The sequence below is a fragment of the Emys orbicularis genome, chromosome 6, assembly GCF_028017835.1.
Source record: "Emys orbicularis isolate rEmyOrb1 chromosome 6, rEmyOrb1.hap1, whole genome shotgun sequence".
NCBI lineage: Eukaryota > Metazoa > Chordata > Testudines > Emydidae > Emys > Emys orbicularis.
In genome coordinates, this window is record NC_088688.1 from 121,534,479 (window position 1) to 121,549,235 (window position 14,757).

A 14,757-nucleotide genomic window follows, 5' to 3' on the forward strand; every position below is an offset into this window, starting at 1 on the left:
ACCGGTAATTCATGCTGACTGGCTGACCTGGCTTTATTCCATGGACACCCACCAATCTTAATATTCCCCGAAACATATTCATTGTATTATAAACAGACAAATGTAAGCAACCTTTTTCTTGCACTAGATGCAGAAAAGTCACCCATTATAGGGCCTTTACGATATTATTTTTGTGGTACTGGAGAAATTTAATCTTGCACATCAGTTTATAACCTCCATCTAACTCTTCTACAATTGTCCATCTACACTCCAGTATTTGCATGCCTTAAAGTCAGGCTTTCTCCTTAAAAATTGGTCCAAGGAGAGATTGTCCTTTGTCGCTGTGTCTGTTTGCTCTGCTCACTTAACTGCTTGCAATAACTATCAGAGGTTCTCTGGAGATTCAGGGCATCACAATCCACAATAAGAACCTGAAATTGCTCCTTTGGCAAATGACATCTCACTTCAACTCAGTGACACACAAGCCTCCATTCAATGCCTTCAAAGAGTCTTGGAGGCCTACAGCCCTACATCTAGTAAATATCCCAGGTAAATACAACTAAGCCAGAAGTGATGCCCTTAGGAACCCATCCAGGGAGGCTGTCTAATTGCTGGTAGTCCCTTGGGACATTCAAATACTGAGGTTACAAATCTCACTCAATCATACCTAAAAATCTAAATCTGCAACTCCATTTATATATATGCAAAGCCAGCTCCTTAGCTGGTATCAATCAGTGTCCAAATTCTGGGAGCTATGCTGCCTGACACCTGCTGAGGAAGAGACCCTCCCTTATCTCAAGACCTTCCAAGGTGTCAGAACTTACTATTATCTGTGTTGGACATAGTAAATGGGATACAAATTAATGTCCTTTCCTGAGCTTTGTATTTCTGATCAGGCCTTGCACTGCTTGGTATAAAACGGACTAGAGAGAATAAGCATTAATTTCATATGGCATGGAAAGATGCAGAAAATCAACCAGTTGACGCTCTAGCAACAGAGAACAGAACGCAGCATTAAACTCCCCAGCTGGAAATTCTATCACGGGGCAGCTGTAGTTCAAAATAGGAACTGTTATTTTTCCCATCTACCACGCATTCCGGGAATCAACCCACGGGATAAAATCTTTGGCACTGACATAAGTGTGCAGATCACCAGATCTATGGTGGACATAAAACTTATCCTAAGTCTGCTCACTGTAACAACGAAGCTTGCGGCAATCTGAAGCCCTAACCTAGCTGCAAACACCACGCTGTTTCAATACCAAGGAAGTTTCTGTAGGTTATGTGGCATGTATAAATACTCTGGGACTGTACTAAATGAATAATCAATTGACTATCACTTTGGAGTCTAGAGATACAAGAGTTATGTTCCAGTCAGTCAATCAATCTGTTGTGCTGTCCTGCATCAGGGCCTGTAACTGGCTAGCCACAGTGACCCATGCAAAAGGGTTTCTCATCTGCTGGGGGCTAGCAAGCAGATGGATTATTGCAAGGGCTGGAGTGACAGCGTTCGTGGTGGAGCTGTAATGTCGTTGCGACTCAGCCTGTTCCCATGCTGTGCTGGCTTACAAGTGACCTGTTTGTCCCATGTCTAAAAATAGACGTGAAATTGCTCAAGCCTGGCCCCCGCTGTCTTATCAAAGTATCTTGGTGACATAAAATTCCCTCCAGTGGCAGGAAACAGACTCTTCCCAGGGCTGCTTCCTGACGATGAGAAGCAGCTGCCCTCCCACCATCCCCTTTGGGGGTTTGTTACTGAGAAGATTTCATTAGCAGCTGATGATGGAAGTCCCGGCTTTTTGATTATTGTTTGTATTAATGTAGAGCCTGCCCCCCGCCATGCCTCAGTCAGGATCAGGGCCCCGCTATGCTATTAGCGAAATAATGTTGATTAATAAAGTGTTCATACTCAGTGGCAGTAGAATTATACAGCTGTTTGAAGCAGATTGAGCGCCAGGCTGCAGCTGGAGCCTGTGCAGGTGTCTTGGGAAGGCTAGGAGCATACAGCGGGAGGAGCCGTTGCCCTGCACAAGGACTGCCCAACATTGAGCTGCCTCTGGAGCTATTCTCTTAAAAGGGAAGAGTGAGGGTGGAGCGTGAGCCCCACTGCCTTCACACCCAGAGCTCTGGGACGGGAGGGAGGAAAAAGCACACACTGCATCCTTCCAAAGGGTGGGCGAGTGGCCAGTGCAGCATGTTGTTGCAGGGGACTCCAGGAAAAATTCTGGCTAAAGCACACAGTATTCCTCCATTGGTGCCTACAGCACCCCCATCACATAGGCTGGGATATTCCATGCACCCTAAGGAGTTGGGGAATTTCAGTGGGACTTGGGCACCTAACTCTCTTACTCCCATTGAAAACCCCACCCCGAGACAGCAATCTGGCCTGCAGCATTTGTGAAAGGTGTCAGATTGAGCGCCCTGCAAAGTTAAGTCCTCTTTATTCACAGAAGTAAGCAGCACTGCAAACTTTGCCCACACTGCACTGCCCTGCTACCATGACATGGAGCAGCAGGGCAGATTCATTCTTCACTGAGAACATCAACAAGGGTGACAGCTCTGATGGTGGGTTTTGCCATGTGTGTTCTAGGACCAGTCAGGTGTTCGCTATACAGACCACAAGCCATTACGGAACTTAGCTAGATTCAAATCTCTATGCAAGAGGCAGAAGACTCCATGTGCCTTTACCATCCTCTGAGTCATCAGTCATTCTACCCTGCCATGAAGACCACAGTGTGATCAGATTAAAAAGGCAGGAGTGCCACTAGTGTGGTAAAAGTGGCATACTGGGGCCTGGAACAATGCATGGCAAGGATAGAAAAAGACAGCAGGAGAGAGGTCATGGTGGGGGGGGGGGGTGGAGGGAGACAATTGAAATAGTTAGAAGCAGCATGGTACAGTGGCTCGAGCACTGGACCGGAGTAAGGAGACTTGGGTTCTATTTTCAGCTCTCCCATAGATTTATTGTTTGAGCTCATGAACGTCTCTTCACTAATCTGTGCTTCTGTTCCCCCCTTCTACCTTTTGTCTGTCTTGTCTATAGACTGTATACTCCTTGGGGGAAGGACTGTGTCACTCTGTTTGCACAGCACCTTGCACAATGGGGTCTTGATTTTAGCTGGGGCCTCTAGGTGTCAATAATAATTATAATAATACTAGGGAAGTCCGTGAAGCAGGGAGGTGAAACAGAACCAGCAATCCATCAGTGACAAGATTAGCTCCTAGCACTATTAGACAGGTGAAGAAACTAGTTTATTACATTCCCTAATGACCTGGATATTTAACATTCCATACCAATAGTGGGGAGTCTAAAAAGCTCTTACTGACTGCAAATGAAATACCAGAAACTTGAAGATGTGACATGGAGAGGTTCAGTAAACATCATCAGGAGAATGCCGTACTCATCACAAGCTTGATATCTACACTGCTTAACTGCTATTACAGAAAAAAGTATCTGGCCAGTGTTCCCTCTAAATTTTCCCATCTATGTGCGGAATGAACTTTGTAATGTGCACCATATCGAGGTAATGTGTGGATGTGCGCCACCAGTAGAAACCAAAAACCTAGATATAATATATATTTTTAAAAAGTTACCATAGGGATAATTACTCCACCCAGGACAGGTTAGGCATTTTAGAACTCACTACTCAAAGAATTAAATTTAAGTGTAAGAGAGAAATAAAAATTATGAAATGCATAGACCAGTCAAAAAACTAAAATAACACACTCTGAAAGAAGTATCAAGAAGTAACAACACCACCACAAGTACATGTTTGGAGGTGAGTGTGAAAGACAGTGTGTGTCCGTGTGACATAGAGCTTGCTTGTGCCAGCAAGCTCCCTCCATCCTGAGCCCTGTCTTGTCCCCCATCCCCGCTCTGTGGAGATGGGGTACAGGGGAGGGGGACCCCCTGACATCAGCACCCCCGTCTCCTCCCCCTCGTCCTCGCTCTGCACAGCAAGCAAGAGGCTCCTGGGAGTAGCTCCAAGGCAGAAGGTGTACGGCAGGGGGGGGAGGGACACCTGAACTGCCCGGAACTTGATAGCCTGCTGGGTGGCCACCCAGCCACACAGCTTACAGGGAATGTAGGTATCGGCCTACTTAATTCCTCTTGAAGTTACCATCTGATTCCCTCCAACATGCAACATCAGGATAGGATGATTTGGACACACTTTTATATGAGCCAGCTATTTTTCTTGTCTTACAGTTTAGAAAGGACTCCCCCTACTGGACATAGCAGGTACTACACTAGTCAGGTACATGGTAGAAACACGAAAGGGATTGTTTACAATGTATTAGGGGTATGCCATATACTTTGGTTCAGATAGAAATACATACAAACTGTTTCTTCCTCCCCCCTGCACACGAGACATGACTCGCGTGACTTTTTTAGTGCTAAAGAATACTGAGCAATTCTGAATCCAAAGAACAACGTGAGTCCACCCCACCCCCCGCTTGAAAACTTGCCTTCCAATGTAGTTTTAAAAATCTACACTAGGCCCAAAGCTGATATTGAACAAGGTTTTGAAGAAGGAAAAAAAATCTTCAAAGGAGCAGTGGTGAGAACTGGACAAGAGGACTTTCGTTCTGACATTTCCTGATTCCTGATGTGTTTACATCTAGTTTCTATCCCACCCAGGATCTGGGCTTCTCACAGTCAGTCACCAGAACAGGGTTCAGTCAGAACCAGTTTTATTTAACCAAGTGTTTAGGCAAAGTTGGTTTTGTTTGAAGGCTACTGTGGTGACTGCTTGGAAACTGTAGCCTTTTCGATGTTTGGGAGCAGACAGATGCAAATGGATGTGATTCCATCTTGCAAAAGTAAATGCAATTGAGAGAGAGAGACACACACACACACACACACACACACACACACACACACAGGGAAGTGGGTTCTGGACACTGTATGGCCCCAGCCACCAGAGAAGTTTAATATGCAGAGAAAAGAAATAGGATACTAGGATAAAGGGGTCAGGCATGAGGCTTTCTATTAAGTTTAAGCATCAGTTGGTTTGATGAGGGAATGGTATAGAATAGGTCAAGGGACTGCTTGGTGGGCTGCTGGTATTTGTATCAAAGAACTGGCTCCTCATATCAAAGACAATATATATATTTTAGCCTTTCTGCATGTACAGTCCCCCTGCATAAATAATTATTTGGGCTTGGTCTCCTTCTCATGGGGCAGCAGTACGCCTCCCAGCAGGGACACTGATCTCTCTGTAGTGTGTGTACAGCTGCCCACATAGCAGAGATGGTGCAAACCTCAACACAAATGAGTGAAGGGTGATTTGCCCATGACAGGTGCATGAGCCTGAAAGTTATGCAGAGCCATATTAGCTCCGCCCGCCCGCCCATGGCTTTATGACAAACTGTTGGCATTTAATTTATAGCCTGCCAATCCAATTATGCTGTTGATCCACAGCCCCATCTGGCCATGGTTTACTGATTACTTCATCTTAAAAGCTGTCAGTGGCTCCCTGCATCCAGCTCCACTGTTCCTATCCTATTTCTTCCCTGGAGCAGGCCAGCAGCTCAGCAGAGACGGCAGGCACAGAGAACACTGTCAGGGCTTGGCAAATGGATGAGATCCCTACTAGCCAAAGGAAGAGTCAAGAGATGAGGGCTGAGGAGCGCCATCCCCAAGGTCCAGAGGAAATGTCTGGGGTGAAGGGGCTGGGATTTCTATCATGGGCCCTCTTTGAAGGCTTCACATTTCGTATACGTTTTTGGCTGTGTGTTTTCAGGGCCCTGCCGGGGTGGGGATGCTGGGAACACTGCTCTGGCCCAAGCTCAGTAGGGACCCTAGACAGGACACATGTCAGAGCGGCGCTTTTCTTTTTCAAATCTACTGCTCGCAGTTCAGCAGGAACAGCAGCAGAGGGAGCCCGAAGCTCATTCTAGCACCTGCCTCTCCACACTTCTCTGTCCTTGGGCCCTGTCTGTTCCATGTTAGCAATGGAAGGGCTGAGGTGCAGGGGCTAGCTAAGGGGACGTCTTCACTACCCGCCGGATCGGCGGGTAGTAATCGATTGATCCCCGAACACGCTCCCCGTCGACTCCGGAACTCCACCGGAGCGAGCGGTGGTGGCGGAGTCGACGGGGGAGCCACGGCCGTCGATCCTGCGCCGTGAGGACCCGAGGTAAATTGATCTAAGATACGTCGACTTCAGCTACGCTATTCCCGTGTAGACCAGCCCTAAGGAAACACATGGAGGGAGCTGGGCTGAGTGCTGCCTACCATGGCGGGCGGAGGGAAATCAGAACCTGCAGGCGGGGAAGAGAATAATCACCCCAGAAGGGATCAGGGTGCAGACGGCCTAGATGCTCCTGGCTCCCATGGGGAGAGGGCGAGAGTGCTCCCCTTGAAGCCCATAGGGAGAGGATTGTGCAGGGTGAATCAGAGAGGTGTGCGAGAGATGGGTGAGTGGGCGTATGTAAAGTGTGATTGGGAGCGTGGGTGGGCTGCAGGGGGTGGGGGGGTGTGGCGACAGAATGGGTGGGCTGCAGGGGGTGACGACAGAGTGGATGGGGTGCAGTGAGATAGTGACAGAATGGGTGAGGTATGGGCTGGCAGTGGTGAGGGAGTGGATCGGGCGCACAGCAATGGTGTGAAAGTGGACGGGGCCCATGGGGAAGGTGGTGACGGAGTGGATGAGATAAAGGGGATTAGAAAAGTGAGTGGGGTATGTACAGTGTGCATGAGGTGTGGGGTGGTAGTGGGGATGAGCGGATGAGGAGAATGGGGTACCTGCAGGGTGGGAGTGGGTGGTAGTATCTCGTCGGATTGAATGTGCTATCATCGTATGTGAAGGTATGAAGTTTGGCTATGTGTGTGTTACTGAAACATGTTGTGAGGTTGAAAACACCCACAAGAAGCCTTTCAGGTACGACAGTAAAAAGACCAAACAATGTTAATGGCTTATTGAGGAAATACACACATTACCCCAGGAACTGTGTACAACAGAAACCTCTCAAAGATAGCACTACACAATGGGAACTGTTTGACCCAGGTCACAGCAAAAGAGCTTTCCCGCAAGTGGGAAGAAGATATAAAGATATAAGAAAACAATGACATCATGATGGGACCTCACTCTTCCTACAACACCACACCTGGAAACACCTGAGGGGCAAGGACTGAACTGTCGGAAGTGATGGTCCCAGGCTAGAGGGATTTTTAGCCTGTGTATGAAAACCTGGGAAAGCTGAGGCAACTTGGGCCTTAAGAATCTGCCAGCCTGTTTATCCCTCAGGGTGAGAATTTGCTAATTCATATCCTACCTATCTAGTGTGTTAAGCTCAGTTTGCGGTTTTGTTTATTTACTAAGGTAATCTGCTTTGATCTGTTTGCTATCACATAATCACTTAAAACCTACTTTTTAAAATTAATAAACTTTTTTGTTTTGTCTAAAACCCGTATGTGGAAATCCTAATAGGGGCAGAAAGCTGTTGCATATCTCCTTCCACACTGAGGGAGGGGGTGAATTTCATGAGCTTACGCCGTACAGTTCCCTGTGTAGCGCAAGACAGTACAATTTTGGGTTTACCCTTCAAAGGGGGGGTGCACTTGAGTAAGGGGACAATTCCTTAACTGAGCCACCCCATGCAGAGCTGATCTCAGCATCTGTGTGAAGCTGCAGCTGGGTGTGTCCCTACCTGTATGTGTGCTGGAAGGGGCTTGAGGGCCTGTCACAGCGGTACAGTGTAAAGGGAACCAAGGCTGGTGGGTCAAGCAGGCACAGTGGTACCCCAGTTCCAAGTGGCACCCCAGGGGGAACCTGTCACACCCACCTTTAAAGAACCAAAAGTATTCAGCATCTGGATAAGGTCCAAGATGCACGTACGCACATCAAAATAATCATTCAGTATGTCATACACAGCTCTGGAAAATAGGCCTTTGTACGTAGAACAGCATGAACGTTTCGCCAAGAAAACTTAATATTGTAATTTAGAAAGAGCCCAGATATTCCACAGCCTGTTTTAATTTCTAACAACCAGCAGGGAAATCTCCATTCACTAAAAGTAGTTCTAGGCCCAGTTTTGCCCCCCAGACATTGGTACAAATAACTGAGCATAGCCAAGACCAAAATGAAATCCAATGGAGCTAGGCTCACTTATGCCAGCTGAGAATCAAGCTACACAATTTTTGTGTTGACCTGTAAACTCTTTTACTCATTTCAAAACATTTTTAAAAGAGGAAGCTCAGATCACAGTCATGTGACTAGACCATTACTGTTACATTGTACGTTCTTTTCTGGTTACCCTTTAAAATCATGTCAAGTTTCTCTAAAAACCCACACGCAACAACACCCTTTTCTGAGCCAGACTCAACCCTGGCACCCTGCATAATCATTTGCACCTGTGCAAAGCCGCTACTAACTGCAACCACTGTTATGCATGAGAAGAGACTTCTGATGTGCTAGCACATTTTACACCTGCTTTTATAGGTGTCAGTGTCCAAGGCACTGGAGAATCAGACCCCCATGAGCGCACACAATTCAATAAAAGGCAATTTAGCAAGGGACTAATTAATGAGCACAATCACCCCTCTTTCATCCCAAGGCAAGGGAGAGCCAGGATTTTTCACACACCTTATTGTTTCGACTTTCTCTCATGCAAGAGTTTTCTGACCACTGCCTCGTTGCTTCGGATAGTTTTTCCTGATAAATTCAAACATCTTTACAGTTAGGGGGACTGGATGGCTCAGTAGTTTGGTTTTGGGATAACACAATATCAACAATGATCTAATCTCTTTATAAGGCAGATACCAGTGTGAATTCTGCAGCCTTTACTGCTCCAGAAGCTGTAAACCAACCCACTTAATGGAGCTGTGATGTCATTAAATAACATTCCTCTATTGCTGTCAGCAATCTGAGAATCCTGTAATTCTGCAGTCTCCTCCTAAAGATATGAGGGATGATGAAAAAAATGTACCAAACCTAAGAACATACAAAAATGTTTAATCCTTTTGTTTTTTTGGTTGACAGCTCTTCCTAATGAAAGGTGTTATGGATCTGGTAAACCTCTGACAAGAAGGGCTAGATTCTAATCTCACTTGCACCAGTGCAAATCTGGAGTAACTCCATTGACTTCTCTCAAATTACTCCATATTTGCACTCGTGCGAGTGAGATTAGAATCTAACGAAGAGAATCGATAAGGCTCCAATTCTGCAAGTAACTCTTCATGGACCAACCCCTGTGCCAACGCAAAGCCCAAATGCAGGAGTCCCTGCCCATAAAGTCACCAGTCACCCACACGATCAGGCCCTTTGTGTATGTTTGGTTTTTTACAATTTGGTATATAATTTGGTATATAATTGAGCAAATGGTTCCCCTACCAGAAAAACACTGCACCACAGGATGCCCTTGTCTCTTGTTAGTGTTGCATCGTACCCCATAATGAGAGAAGAAGCTGAGTTTCAAAGAGAAGGCAAATGTTTTTTTCCCTTTGAAATATCATTTTAGAGTGAAATTAGTGCCTGTGACATGCAGTCCAACAGCAATAATACACAACAGTATTTAAGTCCAAAGCAGACAGCGGAGAGTTACAAAGGGATCTCACAAAACTGGGTAACTGGGCAACAAAATTGCAGATGAAATTCCATGTTGATAAATGTAAAGTAATGCCCATTGGAAAACATAATTCTAACTATATATATAAAATGATGGGGATGTAAATTAGCTGTTACCCCTCAAGAAAGAGATCTTGAGTCACTGTGGATAATTCTCTGAAAACATCCGCTCAATGTGCAGCAGCAGTCAAAAAGCTAGCAATGTTATGAACCATTAGGAAAGGGATAGATAGTCAGACAGAAACTATCATAATGCTTCTATATAAATCCATGGTACGCCCACACCTTGAAGACTGTGTGCAGTTCTGGTTGCCCCATCTCAAAAAAGATATATTAGAAATGGAAAGGTGCAGAGAAGGGCAACAAAAATTATTAAGGTTATGGACCAGCTTCCACACGAGGAGAGATTAAAAAGAATGGGACTGTTCTGCTTGGAACAGAGACAACTAAGAGACAACTATTTATCTCTTCATATAACATAAGAACCAGAGGGTCACCCAATGAAATTAATAGGCAGCAGATTTAAAACAAACAAAAGGAAGTACTACTACACACAACGCACGGCCAACCTGTGGAACTCGTTGCCAGGGGATTTTGTGAAGGCCAAAGCTATAACTGGATTCATAAAAAGAATTAGATAAGTTCATGGGGGATAGGTCTCCCAATGACTATTAGCCAATATGGTCAGGGATGCAACCCCATATTCTGGGTGTCCCTAGGCCTCTGATTGCCAGATGCTGGGACTGGCTGACAGGGGATGAATCACTTCATGATTGCTCTGTTCTGTTCATTCCCTTTGAAGTATCTGGTATTGGCCACTGTCAGAAGACAGGATACTGGGCTAGATGGACCATTGGTCTGACCCAGTAGGGCCGTTCTTATGTTCTTAACAGTCATCACTGAGGACCAGAGGATGATTTCATTCTGGGACCACTGGAGGAGTAAGGTGCTTCTCATCATGCATAAGGGTGGCAGAATCTGGCCCTTCTGTTGAATCTGGACCCTATATATAGCATGTTTCATCTGTGGGTCCTAAAGCATTTTACAAAGGCGGACAAATATTATCCCTATTTCAGAGAGAGAAAAATGAGGCACAGGCGGGGCCTAGGGCATTCTCAGGGAGGACCTTTACCTCTGCAACACAATTCCTTCTTGGGTCCGCCAGGGCATCGATTTGATGACATTCAGGTGACTGCAAAGCCTGACTTTTCTCCCAGACTCTTCCGGCGGAGGAGAGTTGAATGGATGGGCAGCTGTGGTGGAAGATGGAATACTGGCTGGAGGGGCATTTCAAATGGTTTTTAGGTTTTAGACATTGGCCCAGTGCATGTGCAAGAGGTATCACTATTTTGCACATCCTCCAACAGCTTTGGGCGGGGGGAATGCATTTTATAAAACAGACAAACCAGCTGTCTGATAGCAATGACTTGCAGTTACACCGATCTGGGGTGGGCCGTGTACTGCCTGTTTTAATTGATGTTATCATTTTAATTATACGGTGCTTCAGCAGAGGGAGGAATGAATCTACTATCAGGCCCTGCCTTAGAGTGTAAGCTGATTTCTGCAGGTAGCAGGAAGAAATCTCCTTCCTCACCCCGTCTTCATATTCAGCATTGCACAATTGGATCAGCATACTATAGGAGCCCCAGTATGGTCCAGAAGACAGAGCACTGAACTGGGCCTCCGGAAACCGGGGCTCCATTCCCAGCTCTGCTGCTAGCCTGCTAGCAAGTCACCTCACCTCTCTGTGCCGCTTGTTGCCTCTCACCCTGCACCTGATCCCTTGACCCTGATGGGAGTCTTTCCATTGACTGCTTTGGGTGGAGTTCCTCTTGTCTGTTTAGATTGTAAACTCTTGTTTCTTAGTCGGTGTCTGTACAATGCTACTGTAACATAAATAATACTGTGGTCAGGCAGCGCCAATACCAAACAATAAGCAGCATTAGAGTCAGAGAGGAGTTATTTAACTTACGCGCCAATGTGGACACAAGAACAAATGGATATAAATTGGCCATCAACAAGTTTAGTCTTGAAATTAGGCGAAGGTTTCTAACCATCAGAGGAGTGAAGTGCTGGAACAACCTTTCAAGGGGAGCCCTGGGGACAAAAACCTAACTGGCTTCAAGACTGAGCTTGATAAGTTTATGGAGGAGATAGTATTATGAGACTGCCTACAATGGCATGTAGCCGATCTGCGATTGCTAGCAGCAAATATCTCCAATAACCAGTAAAGGGACACTAGCTGGGGAGGGTTCTGAATTACTGCAGAGAATTCTTTCCCAGGTGTCTGGCTGGTGGGTCTTGCCCACATGCTCAGGGTCCAACTGATCACCATATTTGGGGTTGGGAAGGAATTTCCCCCCAATCAGATTGGCAGAGATCCTGGAGTTTTTTTTGCCTTTCTCTGCAGCATGGAGCACGGGTCACTTGCTGGTTTAAACTAGTGTAAATGGTGGATTCTCTGTAACTTGAAGTGTTTAAGTCATGATTTGAGGATGTCAGTAACTCAGCCAGAGGTTAGGGGTCTATTACAGGAGTGGGTGGGTGAGGTTCTGTGGCCTGCAACGTGCAGGAAGTCAGACTAGATGATCATGATGGTCCACTCTGACCTTAACGTCTATGAGTCTATTTGATGGTCAGAAAAAGGGGATTTTTCATTAATTTAAAGTGTTTCCATTAAGCTACTTTTAGAAAATGTTGAAGTTTTCGGGGTTGCTGCCCCTGTGAGCAGAGGCAGGGCATCTTTACATGAAATTGAACTCTGAACAATTACAAAGGACATTTCCTGATAACCTGGTAGGGAAAACATGGGCCGTTCATTACGATATGTGCAAGGGCTTAGTGTGGTTGGGTTTTCCCATTTGTCATGCTACCCCCACATTGAGTGCACAGACAAAAGCATTATGGTGTTTTCTTATCTCTAGGGTGATGGCCCTGGCAATCATTTCCTAGAAGATGAGACTATAATGGAGTCTTGGCTGCTGCTACCAGGAAAGCATTTAATGCTGCCAGGGTCTGAAAACTGGGTTGTAAACTGCTGTGATTTTTCTACCTACAATCAGTTGCATTTGCACAAAGAGAAAAAACATGGTCAATATTTTTACAATCTCCAAATAACTAGAGCCCCGATCCTGTAACGAACTACGTGTGGGCAGGATCTTGCACTTCTGTGGAAGTCAATGGGACACAGCAGTTTGCCTGTGTGTATAAACTTGCAGGCTGGAGGCCTAAAACACCATTATTGCTTACATGCAGAACTACTGGCAGAGTTGGGGTTAAGCCCTGCAGAGCTTCATTAGTCCCACTCTTGGAAGTTAATAAAGTGATTGTGCCACACACACAGCTAGGGCTGAAAGCGTAATAGAGAAAAACATTTTAATACCAAAAAATTTGACGGGCACCCCATTGATGACAGAGGTGGGGAGTGGCTGGGGAGTCCATTTGTGCCACGACCCAATGGCTTCCCTAACACTCCAGCAGGGAGATGTGGGGTGATGCTGTACCATACCCGGTCTGCCATTCATTGATACTGCTGAATTTGCCTGCCTTGATGTGCGGGAGAAGGAGAAAGATGAACGGGACATGGACGGAGAGACCTGCATCAAGTACTTGGATCCACTGGCTGTTCCCACTCAGCTCCACCCTGATATTAGGGACCACCGACCATCCTGACTTTGTTTTAAAGTGACTTTTCAGCTTCTAGGACAGCTCCTTGCTCACAACCTCCAGCCTCAAGAGCACCAAGGACTTTTTGAGGTTCCTCACTGTTTGGAGTTTCAACTCACTGTTGATCCACACACACACATTTGGAGTTACTGAGCATAATAACGCAGAGTTGGGGATCAAAAAGGTCTTGGGCAGAGCAACACTCTCAGTCTGGCATGTGGCAATGGGCCCAAACAACAAAATTTAGCTCCTGTTCTCCCCTACGCCAGATCTGATACGCCCCAAACTTCTGGAGTATTCCAATTCAGGGCTTTGGGTGGACCCTCTGAAAAAGTTCCCCTTTGCAAACTAGAGTGGAAGTTTGTAATGTATCTGTAGTAGTTCCAACATTTATGTGAAATGTACATGCAGCATATATTTCATGCTGCCACCTTTTCCAAAACTGGAAGGCTGTTTTACTGGCCCTAGGTTGAGGACTTCTTTTTTGTTCACAGCTCTTAGCTGAAAATCCCCTGGCAGCAAAGCTGGAATCTGAGTGTAACAGATACGAGCTGCCATTCCCAGAGCTAGGAATGGTGTCAACTTGATCCACTGCTAAACGTCCAGGACTATGAGTATGAGAGCGGGAGCTGGAGTAACTCGTGAATAGTAAGCTTGACTGTCCCCCTAGCATCTGATCAATGACTGACTTCCATGCAATCCGCTCGGAATGGCATTTAGAGGGGTAAACTGGTTCTCTGGCTTCCTGCCTTCCATTTCAGCTAAATGAAGCTTACAAGCACAACTCCGTTGGCTGCATGTTATTGAAACATGCCTGCCTGAAACATGCATCTAAGTTTAGGACTGACATTTCATTCCAGGTGTGCCAGCTTATAAATAAATGCTTGTGTACATTCATAGGAATGGGACCACTCATACCACAATGTCCTGAAGCACATTCCTCTCCCCTTAGTTTTTCCGGGGAATTTTATTAACATATGATTTTTTTTCTATATCCTTTGGAAAGTAAGAGGTTTAGCTTTATCTGAGAACCTTGAAACAGATCAGCTTCTTAAGGCTACAGTTATAACTGGATCTCTGTCTGAGGAATCTTCGAAATACGTATCACTGGGCACCAGAACTTCACTCTGACTCTCAAATGCAATGCAGGCTGTCGCATAAAATTCTCTATGGTAGTTTATACCATAGTCTGCAGTTTATACTCTCCTCCAACTTTAAAGAGATAGAGGATGTATTGTACCTTGCACTAGGATTAATGATTATCCGACTGAAACCAAACTAAACAATTGATTTAGTCCAAGACAGCACAGGCAAACCAGGTCTAGGGCTTCAAGTCTTAATTTAAAGTTCAGTCTTCTCTGGTCATTTCTTTGACCACCACAATACAGCTAGAGAGGAGAGCGTCTCTAACCAACATCAATATTGTAGATTGCTGTGAATGTCAAATTTGTATACATTTTCCGAGAGATGAGATTCCATAAGCAAATTCATGTTTGCCATGTGGGTTTCCTATCAAACAAACCAGTCAAATGGCAAAGTACTA

The 14,757-nt window shown here is 45.6% G+C and overlaps 1 protein-coding gene across 1 annotated transcript in view; it reads right to left on the bottom strand.

The window, feature by feature from the left end:
• The window catches only part of LOC135879897 (paralemmin-1-like), a 104,298-nt gene that overhangs the window by 52,222 nt on the left and 37,319 nt on the right, over positions 1-14,757 (bottom strand). The window lies entirely within an intron of this gene.